The sequence below is a fragment of the Mauremys mutica genome, chromosome 1 (genome assembly GCF_020497125.1).
Source record: "Mauremys mutica isolate MM-2020 ecotype Southern chromosome 1, ASM2049712v1, whole genome shotgun sequence".
NCBI lineage: Eukaryota > Metazoa > Chordata > Testudines > Geoemydidae > Mauremys > Mauremys mutica.
This window is the reverse complement of record NC_059072.1, coordinates 286,890,303-286,908,823: the sequence shown is the minus strand read 5'-3', so window position 1 is coordinate 286,908,823 and position 18,521 is coordinate 286,890,303.

Below are 18,521 nucleotides of genomic sequence, written 5' to 3'. Positions count from 1 at the left end.
AGCACTTCCTCCATCTTAAGCCTTCGGGGGGCTTGTGTAACAGTGCTCTGGGGGGCAGGGGCCCAGCAAGACCCCACTTCTGGTACGACATGTGGGTGGTGTGTCAATGCAACAGCCCCCCCTCTAGCCGCGCAGAGCACTGCACCAGAGTTCACTTGGTCTGGTGTAACCCACACACCTCCTGGGTGTGGTGCTCTGTATCTTTGGGTTGAATCCACCTGCTGACTACTGGGGTCTGTCAGTGTTACAGTGGCAGAGCTGTCGGTCAGTTCTTCTTGCCCAATTCCTGCTGGGCCGTGTGGGTCTTCCTCTTATTCCTGCCAGGGCCAGTTAGTCCTGGTGCCCAGGGGGTCTGGAAACTTCCTCAGTTCTTAAGTTTCTCAGGGGGCTGGTAGGGGAACTGTAGGGTTTTCAGCCTGCTGGTCTGGTTGTCCCTTCTCAGGATGCTGGCTCTGAGCAGCTTCTCAGCAGCTTGCTGGCAGTTCTCATCTCCAGCCTGCTTACTCTTCTGTCAGCCTCCTTGTTCCTCTGCTTCCCAGTTCTTTTATTCTCCCACCTGCTGTGAGACTGCCAATCAGCACTGACCAACAGTACCTACATTAACCCATTGTTGCTGGGCCAGCATGGGGTATATACACCCATAACAGGAACCTTCTGGGAAAGGAGATGCCTATGCAGGAAGGATGGGCTCTACCTAAACCAAAACAGAACCAGATTGCTGGCATGTAAAATTAAAAAGGTTGTAGAAGAGTTTTTATGCTAAGGGCTCAGGGAAAGTCGAGAGGTGCAGAGAAGCACACAGTTTGGACTGACTCATCCCTTAGGAGAAGATTTATCCTAGTAAAGAGGAGAGCATAGAAGTTGATAAAGTAGGTAGGAATTGAAGAGAAACAAACAAAAAACACCCATTCAGTTACGTCACTTGAAGGCAGACAACTAAATATTGCCAAATATTGAAGGGTGAACTTGAGTGCTTGGTATTAAACAAGGATATTGATAAGAGACATCACAGAATCTTGGTGAAACAATGATAATCAATGAGACACAGTAATACTAGGATACAAAATATATAGGAATGACAACGTAGGTTGCATTGGTGGGGGAGTGGCACTGTCAGTAAACTGAAGCATAGAGTGAAATATAGTAAAAATCTTAAATGATTCAAACAGTCTCTATGGATAGAAATTCCATGCTTGAATTCTAAGAACACAGCAGTAGGAATATACTACCTGCCACCTGAACAGGAATATGAAGGTGATTGTGAAATGCTCAGGTGGATTAGAGAGGCTACAAACACAGAAAAACCAATAATAATGGGGGATTTCAACTATCCCCATATTGACTGAGAACATGTCACCTCAGGACTGGATGCAGAAATAAAATTTTGAGACACCATGAGTACTTAGTCCTGGAACCCACAAGGGGAGAGGCTATTCTTGATTTAGTTTTAAGTGGCACACAGGATCTGGTCCGAGAGGTGAATATAGCTGAACCATAATGTAATTAAATGTAATATCTTTGTATGGGTGAAAATACCAAAAAAATGCATCACAGTAGCATTTAACTTCAAAAAGGGAAACTACAGAAAAATGAGGAGGCTAGTTAAACTGAAATTAAAAGGAACAGTCACAAGAACAAACTGCCTGCAAGCTGTGTGGAAACTTTTTAAAAACACCAAAATAGACACTCAAACTATCTGTATACCCCAAATAAAAAAAAGTAAGAGGACCATAAAAATGCCACCATGGTTGAGCAACAGAGTAAAAGGTGGTTAGAGACAAAATGACGTATTTTAAAAATTGGAAATCAAATCCTACTGAGGAAAATAGAAAGGAACATAAATTCTGGCAAGTCAAGTGTAAAAGTATAATTAGGCAAGGCAAAAAAGAATGTGAAGAACAAATAGCAAATGACAAAAAAAAATTGCTGTTAGTTTTTTGTGTGTACATCGGAAGCAAGAAGCCTCCCAAACAATCAGTGGGGCCAATGGACTATCCAGGTGCTAAACGAGCACTCAAGGAAGACAAGGCAATTTAGGGGAAAAGCTAAATGAATTTTTTGCATCAATTTTCACTGCAGAGGATGTGAGGGAGATTCCCACACCCGAGCCATTCTTTGTAGGTGACAAATCTGAGGAACTGTCCCAGACTGAGGTGTCAATAGAAGAGGTTTTTGAACAAATTGATAAATTAAACAGTAATAAGTCACCAGACCAGATGGTATTCACCCAGGAACTCAAATATGAAATTGCAAAGCTACTAACTGTGATATGTAACCTATCACTTAAATCAGCCTTTGTACCAGATGACTGGTGGATAGCTAGTGGAACACTGATTTTTTTTTAAAAAGGCTCCAAAGGTAATCGTGGCAATTATAGGCTGGTAAGCCTAACTTCAGTACCAGACAAATTGCTTGTAACTATGGTAAAGAACAGAGTTATCAGACAGAGAGATCAACATGACATGTTGGGAAAGAGTCAGCAGGCTTTTGTAAAGGGAAATCATGGCTCACCAATCTATTAGACTTCTTTGAGGGAGTCAACAAACATGGGGACAAGGATGATAGAGTGAATATAGTGTACTTAGACTTTCAGAAAGCCTTTGACAAAATACTTCACCAAAGGCTCTTAAGCAAAGTGAGCAGTTATGGGATAAAAGGGAAGGTCTTCTCATAGATGAATAACTGGTTAAATGATAAAAAAACAAAGGGTAGGCATAAATGGTCAATTTTCACAGTGGAGAGAGGTAAATAGAGGGAGTCCCCCAAGGATCCATACTGGGATCAGTGCTGTTCAACATATTCATCAATTATCTGGATAAAGGGGTAAACAGTGGGGTGGCAAAGTCTGAAGATGATACAAAATTACTCAAGATAATTAAATTCAAAGCTGAGTGCAAAGAGTTACAAAGGGCTCTCACAAAACTGAGTGACTGGGCAATAATATGGCAAATGAAAAAATGTTGACAAGTGCAAAGTAATGCACACTGGAAAACATAATCCCAACTATATAAACACAGTGATGAGGTCTAAATTAGCAGTTACCACTCAAGAAAGAAATCTTGGCATTGTGGCTTGTTCTCTGAAACCATCTGCTCAATGTACAGTGGCCATCAAAAAAGTTAATAGAATGTTAAGTATCAGAGGGGTAGCCGTGTTAGTCTGGTTCTGTAAAAGCAGCAAAGAATCCTGTGGCACCTTATAGACTAACAGACGTTTTGCAGCATGAGCTTTCGTGGGTGAATACCCACTTCTTCGGATGCAAGTAGTGGAAATTTCCAGGGGCAGGTATATATAAGCAAGCAAGAAGCAAGCTAGAGATAACGAGGTTAGATCAATCAGGTACTCCTGTTCTTTTTATTATTACATTACCTGTAGAGCACCACAGATAGGCACAGAACTTCATACATCAGATAAAGACGGGGGCTCCGCACTCAAGCACTTACAATCTAAAGTCCTGAGCCTGTGAACACTCATGCCTCTGAGTAAGTCTCACTGCAATCTGTGGGGTTACACACATGAGTCTGTACATGTTTGCAGGATCAAGTGCTAACGTGAGATCAATGGGGCTCCATCCTGCACCATGCAAGTCAATGAGAGTTTTTCCATTTACTTGAATGGGAACAGGAATGTGCCTGTTAGGAGAAGATGGCTACGCAGGGAAGGGAGAGACTACATACATTCCTGTGTTCATTAATGCATGAAATAATCCTTTACCACTCGTCTGAGCCATCCAGTCCTGCTCATCATATCATTTTTAATAAGGTGCCTTCAAATAACAGTAATTTGTAATAGATTTTGCAAGAAAAACTACTCACCATATTTTTTCCCTTTAAATATACAATTACAATAAGGGAGCATCTCATTTGCCACTCTCACTCGTAGCATAAACCCAGAAATGAAATCAGAGAGCATAATATCAGGTATTCCAATCCACAGAATGGGGGAATCAAACTGGGAGGAGTTGCTTGATAGTGTTCTTTCCCCTTTACTTGATTAAAGTAAAATCACATGGGTGGGATCACAGCCCAAACTGTTACTAACGATCTATCTATACTCTATCTAATATTTTAATATATTTAAACAAGCAGCTGCATGAAGGGACTTCAAAGTAAAATAAAAACTGAAGGTCCTGTTCATCCAATAAAAATCTCTTTAAAAAGAATGCTATTTAATATGACATTCTGCATTGAGAAGACACAATACTAGATATCTCATTAATAAATGTAATATTACTTTAACTAGAATGACCTAATAGAGCATTTGCAACCCTAATATTTATGACTGTATTAATTAATTTTAATAACCACTATTAAAGTGTTAACATACCAGCTTGAGACTAAGATAAAGGTGACTTAGAGTGAAGAAGGGCCAAGGTAATATTTTATAGTCTAAACCTTAAGCTTGTGCTAATACTTGTGGTTGGAATCCATCATAATGCATCAATTCATGCCAGGTCTTATAGGAAGGAAGCACTACTCTAACTGGCAGCCATAGCATGGATCAAAAGACCAGAGTGATATGCTAATTTGGTTTAAGATGAATAAGCATGTCAGCTGCAGCATTTTATGTAAAACAGAACTTGTGAAGTTTTACAGTCAGGTAGACACCAGAAAGGAATTACAATAATCTACCTTGGAGGTGACAGAAGTACTACATGGATTAGCATTTCAGCTATGGCCTGAGAAAACATTATCCTCAGCCCAGCAACAGCTCATGAATGACTAAAAACTGTGGTGATGATGGCATGTAAATGACTGTTAAAGTACTCCAAGTGTATGATTACTACAACTACCCTTGGCAAAAGGTGCAGAGAAAAAAATTGCCACAGACAAAACACACCAAGAATATAGTCAGGCACATATATGGCCACCCACACCACAGTATCAGAAACACCTTTGTATCTTCTTTGGAGGCCTTAGTTCAGCAAACCACGGGCTTTGAGATATATCCAGAAGAGTTGGCAAAGTTTATATCAGTGCCCTGAATGAGGAAGTGTGACTGCTATTTGTAAGACGTGTGCAGCTTGGGTGTGACATTAGCTCCTGATGTTTGAGTAACAGCTGTGGCCAAAAGTCTTTTTTTTTTTCCACATGTACCTTGCAAGAGCATAGTGACTTTTTCAGCTTGATGTGGACTTTGCCACAGCTGTGTTGGCCTTTGTCATCTCAGGATTGGATTGCTGTGTTCTGCATGAGGTGATACTTAAGACCACTAGGAAGTTAAAGCAAGTGCAGATTGTGGCTCCCTGCTTATACTCCTGGGGGAATTCTGCACCACTGCACGTGCACAGAATTAATGTCCCCTGCAGATTTCTTCACTTCCCCGCAGAAAAATGACTTTCTGTCAGGTAAGCAAAGGGAAGCTGCAAGAGCAGTCATGCACCACTCCCTAGCAGTGCAGGTACATCATTTCAGGCACCAAGAGCAGCTGGCAGAGAGGTAAATAACCATGGGGTTAAAGACATGCCAGCTAGTGGCTCCTACCCTGAGCTGGGATCAACTGCTAGTCCCATCTGAGCTGGAGGCAGGAAAGGACAGGACTTCCTCTTCCCTTGAAAGAAGTGTCTGGGGTTGTGTCAGACCCACCCCTAGAAACCTTCCTCAGCTGCAGGAATCTCAGCATCCTCTCCTGCTTCCTGCCCCCATTGGTCCTCAGCTGTGGGGGGAGGGATTACTATATGGGGAGCTGCTCCCCCATCCACCCAACTCCCGTGCATTGAGACCTCCCATACCCAGACACCCTGCCAAGCCTTACCTGGCACATCCAGAACTCCCCTAGCCTTCCACACCCGAACCTCACCCCATTCAACCTCAACCCCTGCATCTGCAGCCCCCTGCACCCATACCCCCTTCTTCCAGACCCCAACCCTGCACCCAGACCACCCCCCACTGAGCTCCCTATACTCAAACCCCCACCTTGATGCCCCACTTCCTGCACCACCCTGAGCCCTCACATCCAGACCCCCATGCCACTGACCCCAAACTAGCTACACCCAGACCCCCACTCCACCAAGCCCTCTCCCCTAGCACCCAGACCCCCAGACTGAGACCCCCACACCCAGATCCCTCCTCTGAACCCCAACCACCTTCACCTGGAAGCCCCTGCAGAGTCCCATTGCCCCTGCACCCAGAACCCCCAATGAGCCTCTGTGCATCCTGATCCCCCCACACCTAGATCCACACTGAGCTGCCTGTACCCAGACTGTCCCACACAGAATCCTCTCACCCCACACCTGAATCCACCCCACACTTGGATCCTGTCTGCTTGTGCCTACCTCCCCCAGACCTGGTGTGCCTGGCACAGAGGGGCAGGGCTCCAGGGTGTTTCTGGGGCAAGCCCAGGCCTTGTGCTGTGTCAGGGTGGGGTGCAGCCTCAATGTTGAGTCCATGTCCCAGGACTGGGGGAGCTCCACGGTGATCTCCCACCTTCATGCAGCCAGTGGCCTGTGCTCCCCACTGCCATGTTTGAGCCTCTGCATTTATTTATTGACAAATAAAACTTGCAGAATTATGAAATATTGTGCACAAGATTTTTAATTTTTTGGTGCAGAATGCCCTCAGAAGTACTGCTTATTAAGTGGAATGTCACAGACTTTGAAGGCACTGGTTCAAATGTAGGCAGGGTTGGCCTGTGGTCTGACCTCCATCTTCAAGTTAGATAAATAGAGTTCCATGCAGTTTACCACACAGATTTTTCAAACCTGGATTCACATATTTGAGATAGAGTCTCAGTTGCACCAATACATGAAAATAATTGTACAGTTTGGGAACTGTGCACCGCAAAATATACCTAAAGCATACTAAAGAGGAAGTATACTTGCCAAGGAAAGTAATATATGTCCATATATAAGGGTTTGCCATTAATTTCCAACATTGAGCCTTTCAATAATTATATCACTATGTAACCATGTATTCTTATTGATATTGTCTCAGTCCTTCCTCTACTAATTGCTCTCTTGATACTCTCCTCATAGTTTCATATTTAATATTAGCATGTAAACGCCTCAGAATCTGGGAGGCAAACAACAGGTATTAAAGTAACAATCAAACCTTGGCTCTTTTTTCTCTTCAGCTGACATATATATCCAACTATTATAAACATCTCTACTTTTCTGTCCAGCCCAAATAATCAGATAACAGCAGCGTTATGCCTCCTCATATATGGATTTCAGAGATCCTGGACAAGGATTGTTCTGATTGAACTTCTTCCAGTCTTAAGGAAGACTCATGTTTTCCCAATTAACTGTGAACTCCAGCGAACTCTAGAATCCTAGCCAGGTCTTTTCTTTTAGGCTGCTTCCACACTTAGAATTTCTGACACCATGCAATGTTTTGTTTGTTTGCCGAGTATAAACTATGGGCAGCAGCTGCACCTAAGAACAATTATTCAGTTTGAGAGAGATTTAGGTATGGGACAGACTCTACTGGTGACGGGGAAATAAACATTGCTGGATGGACAATAAGCATTCCTTTGAAGACCTACCAGATGTACGGGCTATGCAATAGAACTAGCAAGATATTTGCAAGAGCGCCATCTAGTGACACCCATTTAGGTAACATCTGCCAGAAAAGTTTTTAAATTCCTGGAAGAGAAAAGCTCACTCCCGAAGTATTTACAAACTTTAGAGAAAAAGGATTACGGAACTTTCTGTTGGGCAATTTGTAAGACTTCCTTCTGCTACATTTAAAATCTGCATTCAATGATAAAAATGTTAATACAGAGTTGGTTTCCACATTAAAAACTTTCTTTGAATATTTTGCTATTGTTGTGCCACAGTCTACTAACTCCCAATGTGATCCAAAGTCACATACAAGAAGCTAAGGTTTTAAATGGCTAACTCGGTTCTCTGTTTTGAACATCCCAATTCGGCAATCGCAAATGTGCCTTTTCAGCACACAGAAAGCTAATGTTGATTTTTTTTCAATTTAAATTGTTTTTAAAAATTAATCAAAAGAATAAATTGCACAGGTCCTCTACCAAAATTACAATAGATCCTATAATGCCATTTATTAAAATCCATGCAAAAGAAATAGAAGTGTATTTGCTTAAGCCAACGTTTGTAAATGTTTGTCTGCCATCTAGTGGAGTATTCAACACAGTTTCCAATTATATTTATGATTTCCTAATCTTTTTCATTCTCCTTTTTTAATTTATCAAAAGGCCTCATCAAAAAAATAAAACTGAAATCCCCCCTCCCCCGACACACACATTGTTTAAAATGTAATGAAGGATAAATATCAAGTTTTGGTTGGTGTAAATGCCCAGTGCCATTGAATGAAAAGGTGGGGCTACACAGCCCTCTAACTTAGGTCATGTTACATCAGTTAATTTTGTGGGGATAAGGGATAGGAAAGGATGCACATGTTGAAAAGTAGGGGTAGGGATAACCACATAAAACACTATTTCTTCTGTGTCTGAAATTCTTCAGAAACTAGATCTGTATTTTGACCAATTTAAACTTATACATTAAGGCTAATTCTGACTCATATATCTAGTGTTTGTCAAGCCCAGAGCCACCCAAGGGGGTGGCAAGTGGGGCAATTTGCCCCAGGCCCGGGGACCCACAGGGGCCCCCACGAGAATATAGTATTCTATAATATTGCAACTTTTTTTATGGAAGGGGCCCCCAAAATTGCTTTGCCCCAGGCCCCCTGAATCCTCTGGGTGGCCCTGGTCAAGCCTGACCTTAAAACCTCTAAGGAAGGAGATTCCACCACCTCCCTAGGTAACCCATTCCACTGCTTCACTACCCTCCTAGTGAAAAAGTTTTTCCTAATATCCAACCTAAACCTCCCCCACTGCAACTTGAGACCATTACTCCTTGTTCTGTCATCTGGTACCACTGAGAACAGTCTAGATCCATCCTCTTTGGAACTCCCTTTCAAGTAGTTGAAAGCAGCTATCAAATCTCCCCTCATTCTTCTCTTTTGCAGACTAAACAATCCCAGTTCCCTCAGCCTCTCCTCATAAGTCATGTGGCTCCAGCCCCCTAATCATTTTTGTTGTCCTCCTCTAGACTCCCTCCAACCTTTCCACATCCGTCTTGTAGTGTGAGGCCCAAAACTGGACACAGTACTCCAGATGAGGCCTCACCAATGTCGAATAGAGGGGAATGATCATGTCCCTCGATCTGCTGGCAATGCCCCTTCTTATACAGCCCAAAATGGTGTTAGCCTTCTTGGCAACAAGGGCACACTGTTGACTCATATCCAGCTTCTCGTCCACTGTAACCCCTAGGTACTTTTCTGCAGAACTGCTGCCTAGCCATTCGGTCCCTAGTCTGTAACAGTGAATGGGATTCTTCCATCCTAAATGTAGGACTCTGCACTTGTCCTTGTTGAACCTCCTCAGATTTCTTTTGGCCCAATCCTCTAATTTGTCTAGGTCCCTCTGTATCCTATCCCTACCCTCCAGCGTATCCTACCACTCCTCCCAGTTTAGTGTCATCTGCAAACTTGGCTGAGGATGCAGTCCACACCATCCTCTAGATCAGGGATTGGCAACCTTTGGCACGCGGCTTGCCAGAGTAAGCACCCTGGCGGGCCGGGCTGGTTTGTTTACCTGACGCATCCGTAAGTTCGGCCGATGACAGCTCCCACTGGCCGCAGTTCGCTGTCCCAGGCCAATGTGGATTGTGGGAAGTAGCGGCAGCCAGCACATCCCTCGGCCTGCGCCATTTCCCGCAGCCCCCATTGGCCTGGGACAGTGAACCGCAACCAGAGGGAGCCGTGATCTGCCAAACCTGAAGATGCAGCAGGTAAACAAACTGGCCCAGCCCACCAGGATGCTTACCCTGGCGAGCTGCGTGCCAAAGGTTGCCGATCCCTGCTCTAGATCATTAATGAAGATATTGAACAAAACCAGCCCCATGGCCGACCCTTGGGGCACTCCGCTTGATACCAGCTGCCAACTAGACATGGATTGTTAAATGCAAAACTAACATTCACTTTTATCTCCACATTTTGAAGCCAAGGTTTTAGCACAGACACCCTGCTGTCTGTGAATGTCAGCTGGGTGGGGAGATAAGGAGTCATATACACCAGCTAAAGTTCCTGGTCCATTTTACCCCAGGGTAATTCAGGATCCTCTGTTGCCCTCTATTTAAATTCTCTGCTATACCTTAACCATGCTACCCTACCAAGTATAGCATAAGCCTTTGCTATTAAATCCTTGTACTTGAACAAGGAAATACACCTCTTGGGGCTCCTCACACAAATTATATTTGCATAAATGCAATAGGTTGTGGACTAGACCTCAAGAGCTTGTGGCACCTTAGGTCAGCAGAGTTTGTCCTTGTCTTTTCTGTTCTTTTTGCCCCCTTCCTCTGTCTGCTCTTCCCTAAACAGGAAGGTAAGTAAATCCATTTACTCCCCCTTCCAAATCATTTCCTTAACCCCTATAGACAGATCATTCGCCAGGGGCTGATTGGATCCCCCATATGATCCCCGGGAACTTAGCTGCCATATCTCTCACCTGTGTCTCCTTAGGAATGCTGCTGCCTGGCAACAGGGGGTTCCTCCCTGATAGCTGTGTATCCCTTTGTGAGATATCAGTCCTGCCCCAAACCTGTGACAGTGCTACCCCTTTGTCTGAAGCACTTGCTTTCTCAGGCAGGCTCCCCAGCCTATGTGTCAGGAGTAATACTGCTCAATACTTGACACCCTAAAGCTCCAGAGCCACATGTGGCTCTTCAGAAGTTAATATGTGGCTCTTTGTATAGACACTGACTCCAGGGCTGGACCTTGCTCATGAGCACCAATGCTTGCAATCTCCTCATTCATTATCTCGGGCCACTGGCAAACACCACTGACATATCCCAAGGAGACTCACTGGACTCTGGGTGGATTATGGGAATGAGGCCTAGGCCCAGGGACTGTCATTCTCTCCTCATTGTCCTTGTCCACCTCAATAAGACTCTGTCCCTTGCTATTGTCTGGGCTTAGGGTGACCAGATGTCCTGATTTTATAGAGACAGTCCCAATATTCAGGGCTTTGTCTTATACAGACACCAATTACCCCCAACCCCATGTCCCGATTTTTCACACTTGCTACCTGGTCACCTTATCAGGGCTTCTGTACTCTTATAGTGCTGCAGTGGTGACACAGCCCTCTTGTCAATATAGCGCTATCTACACTGGGAGTTAGGTAGGTATAACTGCGTTGCTCAGTGGTGTGGATTTTCCATGCCCCTGAGCAATGGAGTTATACCAACATAAGTTTGTTGTAGGGCTGTAGATTAACTCATGTGATTAAAAAAAATTAATCGCAATTTAAAAGAATTATCGTGATCAATCGCACTGTTAAACAATACAATACCAATTGAAATTTATTAAATATTTTGGATGTTTTTCTACATTTTCAAATATATCAATTTCAATTACAATACAAAATAGCGTTCAGTGCTCACTTTATATTATTTTTTATCATTTTAACAGTGCAAATATTTGTAAACAAAAGAAATATTATTTTTAATTTACCTCATACAAGTACTGTAGCGCAATCTCTTTATCATGAAAGTGCAACTTACAAATGTAGGGTTTTTTGTTACATAGCTGCACTCAAAAACAAAACAATTTAAAACTTTAGAGCCTACAAGTCCACTCAGTCCTTCTTGTTGAGCCAATCACTAAGAGAAACAAGTTTGTTTACACTTACGGGATATAATGCTGCCCACTTCTTATTTATGTCTCCTGAAAGTGAGAACAGCCGTTCCCATAGCACTGTTGTACCTGGCATCACAAGATATTTACGTGCCAGATGCGCTAAAGATTCATATTCCTCTTCATGCTTTGGCCACCGTTCCAGAGGACATGCTTCCATGCTAATGATGCTTGTTAAAAAATAATGTGTTAATTAAATTTGTGACTGTACTCCTTGGGGGAGAACTGTATGTCTCCTGCTCTGTTTTACCCGCATTCTGCCATATATTTCATGTTATAGCAGTCTTGGATGAGGACCCAGCACATGGTGTTTGTTTTAAGAACACTTTCACTACAGATTTGACAAAATGCGAAGATACCAATGTGAGATTTCTAAAGATAGCTACAGCACTCAACCCAAGATTTAAGAATCTGAAGTGCCTTCCAAAATCTGAGAGGGAAGAGGTGTGGCGCATGCTTTCAGAAGTCTTAAAAGAGCAACACTCTGATGTGGAAACTTCAGAACCCAAACCACCAAAAAAGAAAAATCAACCTTCTGCTGGTGGCATCTGACTCTGAAGCATGTTCATTTTCATCATCTGTCTGCACTGTTTTGGATTATTATTGAGCAGAACCTATCATCAGCATGTCCTCTGGAATGGTGGTTGAAGCATCAAGGGACATATGAATCTTTAGCGCATCTGGCATATAAATATCTTGCAATTTCAGCTACAACAGTGCCATGCAAACGCCTGTTCTCACTTTCAGGTGACATTGTAAACAAGAAGCAGGCAGCATTATCATCTGCAAATGTAAACTAACTTGTTTGTCTGAGTGATTGGCTGAAGACGTAGGACTGACTGGACTTGTAGGTTCTAAAGTTTTACATTGTTTTATTTTTGAATGCAGGCATTTTTTGTACCTAATTCTACATTTGAGATTCCACTACAATACTTGCATGAGGTGAAGTGAAAAATATTATTTCTTTTGTTTTTTACAGTGCAGATATTTTTAATAAAAAATAAATATAAAGTGAGTATTGTACACTTTGTATTCTGTGTTGTAACTGAAATCAATATATTTTAAAATGTAGAAAACATCCAAAAATATTTAAATAAATGGTATTCTATTATTAACAGCACGATTAGTCGCGTGATTCATTTTTGTAATAACTTGAAAGCCCTAGTTTGTAGTATAGACCAGGACTCAAACTCATCCTTTTTGTGCCTCCCAGAGACTTCCTGTACAAGGTTCAAGATCCCATCAGGGAGGAATGGACTTCTCTCACACCACCAACCACAAAGTGAAATGTCCTAGCAAAGGTCCTGGATCTGACCCATCTGCTCCCTTTGTCCTGTGACTCTTCTTTCACATCCGTTTCAGACCGTTGATCCTCCCTGATCTCTACTCCTGAGAAGACTGAGGACATCCTTCCCCAAGGGGCAACAATCCCACACTCAGAATTCTTGGGCAAAGCTGCCTGAATGAACCATCACCCACTTCTAAGGCGACCTCTCTCAGTACCTCCAGTAGGGCAGGGCTAGGTCCCTCCAATGCCTGCCGGAGGACAACCTTACCACCTGTACCCTAACCCTCACTGTCTAACCCCAGGGGAGGGGAAGGGACTAAGTGTTCTGTCTCACTTCCTCAGAGTAACTCCTGGTGCAGGTGCCCACAGACCTGCTGGTTGTTCTCTTAATTGAAGCTCCACGGGCCCTTCCCTTTCCCTCTCCTGAAGTGGGACAAGGAGGGAGGCATAGCAGGACATAAGGAGCTGTGTGCTCCTGTGGCAGCTGCAGCACTTCCATGGCATCCCCTTTCCCAAGCAGGAGGAGTGGGGTGGGGCAGTGGTGACAGATGTCAAACCCTCAAAGTCCTGCCCTGACTCATCACAGCTACCACAGCAGCACCATGTGTCCTCTGCCTCCCTCACCTTGAGCAGGGAGGGAGTCAACATGAAATCCCTCCCTAAGGGGGTTCATCCTCTGGTAGAGGGCAGAACCTGCATACTGTGGGGCTGGGATCTGACTCCTGCAGTGGGGCAGAGACACCTCCTTCCCTTCCCGCTGCTGAGGCAGACCTGATACCCCTAGGCAGAATGGCCCTAGAATCCTTAACTTTAACTCCTCTGCATCCTGACCACAACTGCTGCTGCTATCGGGTTGGTGAGTAAGCTGCTGGAATGGAGCCAGAAGAGGCTCCACATGGCCAATACTCCAGGTTAAATCCCTGGAGCTGGGGGATGCGAACAATTGGCACTCCTTTCCCCTCAACTGGCTGATTTGTGCCAGAGTCTCTAAGGGGGTGGAGAAGAGCTACCTGGACTCAGCTGGAGTCTTTCACTATAAGACATTGTTAACTGCAAAAAAACTATAGGGCACCCCACCTATACCCTACCAAGGGCTCAAGGCATGACCTGGTCAATTTAGGTACCTGCCCTTTCCCACAGGGCTCAGTGCTCTACAGGCCTGCAGAACCTTTTCCCATTGAGCCTTACACAGTTGTGCTCTAAACATCTATTTATTAACAACAGACACAGAATATGTATACCAAGCAAATCTCTTATGCTCACCACTCCCAATAGACAGACAAAATTCACCTGATGGCCAGTCAAGATACTCTCGTCTGGGGTTTCTGGCAACGCCTCTGCATGTCATGGTTGTTCAGAAGGGTCAGAGTTTGTTTGTGCAGATGATCAGCATATATTCACTAGTCAGAGCTTATCTTATCTAATTTACCAATTCTTGGGGTCTTCCTGTTTCCTCCCTAAACTTCCCAGTGCCTAGGTGTCTCTACTTTACCACCCTTGTGTTAGAACTCTGGTTAGGGGCATTCCTGAGGTGGGGGCACATTAGCAGCAGTGGAGCATTTTCCCCCTTAATTTTAGTGGTGAAATCCCTGAGTTTCACCCAAGGCTGGTTTAGTATGGAGTGAGTGAAATCTCTGGCATACAGCATGTTCTCTAATTCTCTAATCATTCTGGTGGCTCTCCTCTGAACCTTCTCCAATTTTTCAACATCTTTCATGAATTGCAGACACCAGAACAGGACACAATATTCCACCAGTGCCAAATACAGAGGTAAAATAACCTCTCCACTTCCACTCAAGATTCCCTTATTTATGCATGCAAGGATCGCATTAGCCCTTTTCACCATAGCATCGTTGGGAGCTCATGTTCAGCTGACTATTCATCATGACCCCCTCTTTTTTTAGTCACTGCTTTCCAGGATAGAGTCCTACATTGTGTAAGTATGGCCTACATTCTTTATTCCTAGATGCATGCATTTATATTGAACTATATTAAATTGTGTATTATTTGCTTGTGCCTGGTTTACCAAGAAATCTCAATCCCTCTGTATTAGTGACCTGTCCTCTTCATTGTTTACCATGCCCCAAGTTTTGTGTCATCAGCAAACTTTATCAGTGTTTTTTTTCCCCCCAGGACATTGATAAAAATGTTAAATTGCATAGGGCCAAAAACAGATCGCTGTGGGACCCCACTAGAAACACATCCACTCAGTGATTCCCTATCAGTTAGCCAACTTGTAATCCATTTAATGTGTGCCATGTTAATTTTATATAGTTCTAGTTTTTCAATCAAAATGTTGTCCAATACCAAATCAAACATCCTAGAGAAGTCTAAGTATATTATGTCAATACTAACTTTATCAACCAAACTTGTAATATATATAAATAGTCAAATTAACTTGATTTTTTATGAGATTACAAGATCCATTTTCCATAAACTGATGTTGATTGACATTATATTACCTTCCTTTAATTCTTTAATGGAGTCCTGTATCAAGCACTCCATTATCTTGCCTGGGATCCGTGTGAAACTGACAGGCCTATATTTACCCAAGTTATCCCCTTTACCCTTTTTAAATATTGGCAAACATTAGCTTTCTTCCAGTCCTCTGGAACTTTCCCAGTGTTCCAAGACTTATTGAAAATCAACTTAATGGTCCAGCGAGCTCCTCTACCAGCTCTTTAAAAACTCATGGATGCAAGTTATCCAGACTGGCTGATTTGCTGAATCCAGAACTGAACCTAGGTTTCTCCCATGCTAATCCCTCTTTTAATGTTCCTCAAAAAGTTTGTATCACTTGCAGAATCCTTATTTAGTGCAAAAGAGACATTAAAAAGTGTAATAGTTAAGAACTTTATGCAGCAATAGCTTTCCTTGTGGCAGGGAATGGATTTAATGCCTCTTGACCAGAAAAGCCTATAACTATCCTTCAGTTGTCCCATTAGCAAATACCTTTATCCCAGTACCTGAGCAAGCATTTATTTCACCATAGATTATTTTCTCTTGTAACAAAATGAAAGTTCTCTATCAGTTTGAATTAGAATTACTAAAATGGTGAAACACTTTGGACAGATGAGATATGTTATACTAAACAAGATACTCAATGTATGTATTTGAAACTGTAACATCACAATGTAGCACTGTATTTAGCCATACTTAAGCAGCATCTAGTCTTTGTTGATAATCTTTACAAAAGTCACATGCAAACACTTGCAAATTTAAAAAAAGCCTACAATGAAAATAAAAATAAAGAGTAAGGGCTTGAAAACCTTTATATCATTCCTTGCTCTGCTGTGTTTTGTAATTATGTGAAATATGAGACGATATTATAAAATGTTTTGTTAAAACTGTAATTCATTGTGCATTCTGTCTTTTAAATAAGATCACAGTATATAATTTTGGGTGTGTTTGCTGGGACTCCATCATTTGTGTTCCTTTTTTATATTTAGAATAAAATCCTTGGTAAATGGACAGAGCATGGAAGCCACCAATCCTGCAGAGGCTTAACACTGAAGTCAACAGACTACACATTCTGTATAAACTTAAACACACACATAAGACTTTGTAGGCCTAAAACTCCATAACTTACACTAACATTTAAAACAAAAACAAATAGGAAATAATTTATTATACTGGGATGTGGTACAACTTAGCTAAGGAGTAAATGCAGCCCCTCATCTATGAGGGCTGAAGCCTGCAAGCTGCTGAGCATGCTTAAATCCCACTGGTTTCAATGGGTGTTAAGGATGCACAAAACCTAGTATGATTAAACCCTGGCTGCATAGGGTCATAGAATCATAGGGTTAGAAGGGACCACGAGGGTCCTCTAGTTTAACCCCCTGGCAAGATGCAGGATTTGTTGTATCTAAACCATTCAAGACAGATGGCTATCCAGCCTCCTTTTGAAAACCTCCAATGAAGGAACTTCTACAACCTCCCAAGGGAGTCTGTTCCATTGTCCTACTGTTCTTCAGTTTTCCTGAGATTTTATCTAAATCAGCTATGCTGTAGTTGCTTCTTGTACTATCCTCTGTGGCAAGAGAGAACTTTTATCCATCTTTTTTATGGCAGCCTTTCAACTATTTGACTCAAACTCCTTTTTTCCTTCCCTAAGTGTAGCACCTTACATTTGACTTTGTTGAATTTGCTGTCTATATCCTAGTTCTCCAATTTATCAAGCTCCCTCTGAATTTTAGCTCTCTCCTCCAAAGCGTTGGCCACCCCCTCACAGTTTTGTGTCATCCACACATTTGATCATTATGCTCTCTATTCCTACATCCAGGTCATTAATAAAGATGTTAAACAACACTGGACCCAGAACAGATCCCTGTGGAACCCAACTTGAGACCTCCCTCCAATCTGACATAATTCCATTAATGGTTACTTTGCAGTTGTTTAACCAATTATGTATCCACTTAATGGTGGTCCCGCTGAGACTGCATTTCTCCTGCTTACTTATAAGAATGTCATATGGGACTGTGTCAAAAGCCTTGCTGAAGTCCAAGTATATTATGTCCACCATGCTCCCCCTATCCACCAAACGAATCACCCTGTCAAAGAAGGAAATCAAGCTGGTTTGGCATGATTTGTTCTTGGTAAATCCATGCTGGTTGCTAGTGATTACTCCTTTGTCCTCTAGGTATTCACAAATCGAATGTTTTATACATTGCCCTGGTAGCTTCCCTGCTATTGAAGGCTGACTGGTCTATAGGTCCCTAGCCCCTCTTTTTTAAAGATGGGCACTATGTTAGCCCTTCACCAGTCTTTCGGGGCCTCTCCTGTCATCCATGAGTTTGCAAATATTATTGCCCGTGGCTCCAAGATTTCTTCAGCTAATTCCTTCTAGTCCCTGGGGTGAATTGCATCAGATCCTGCTGTCTTGAATTCATTCAGATTGATCAGATCTCTGACATGTCCTTTACTTATGCCAATCTGCATCCCTTTCCCTTTATTATCTATGATAACTTTGCTAGTTGTCCAGTCATATGTTATTTTTTGTGAGAAGACTGAAGCAAAGTAGGCATTGAACAGCTCTGCCTTCCTATCATCCTCCATTACCAGCTCACTTTCCCCACTGAGCACTGGACCCACAGTAGCCCTGGTCTTTCTTTTTTTTTCTGATATTTTTGACCCCTTGCCAGCTGCAACTCATTCTTTGCCTTGGCTTTCCTGATTATGTCCTTACATGCTCACACCATTCCCAGGTATACTTCCTTGGTGACATGCCCTTCCTTCCAGTCCCAAAGTCGATCAATTTAAAGCAAGGTTTAGTCTTCTGCAGGATTTAAAGCAAGGTAATACAAATCTTTAATTTAAACCTTTTGATTTAAAAAAAACCATTTTAATTAGGTTGAAGTGTTGTAAAACTATTTTGAAAATTTGTGCTCCTATAATTGTAAATTAAAATTTATAACTAAATTATAATTTCTGATTTTTGAATGCTGCTCCTGGTAGGCATTTTAATAGAATTTTACAAAATTGCTGTGGGCAAAAAGAAAATATTGAAAAGTAAGGCCCTGCTCCTCCAAACACTTAAGAAGGTGTGTAACTCCACTCTCATTAACAGTCCCATT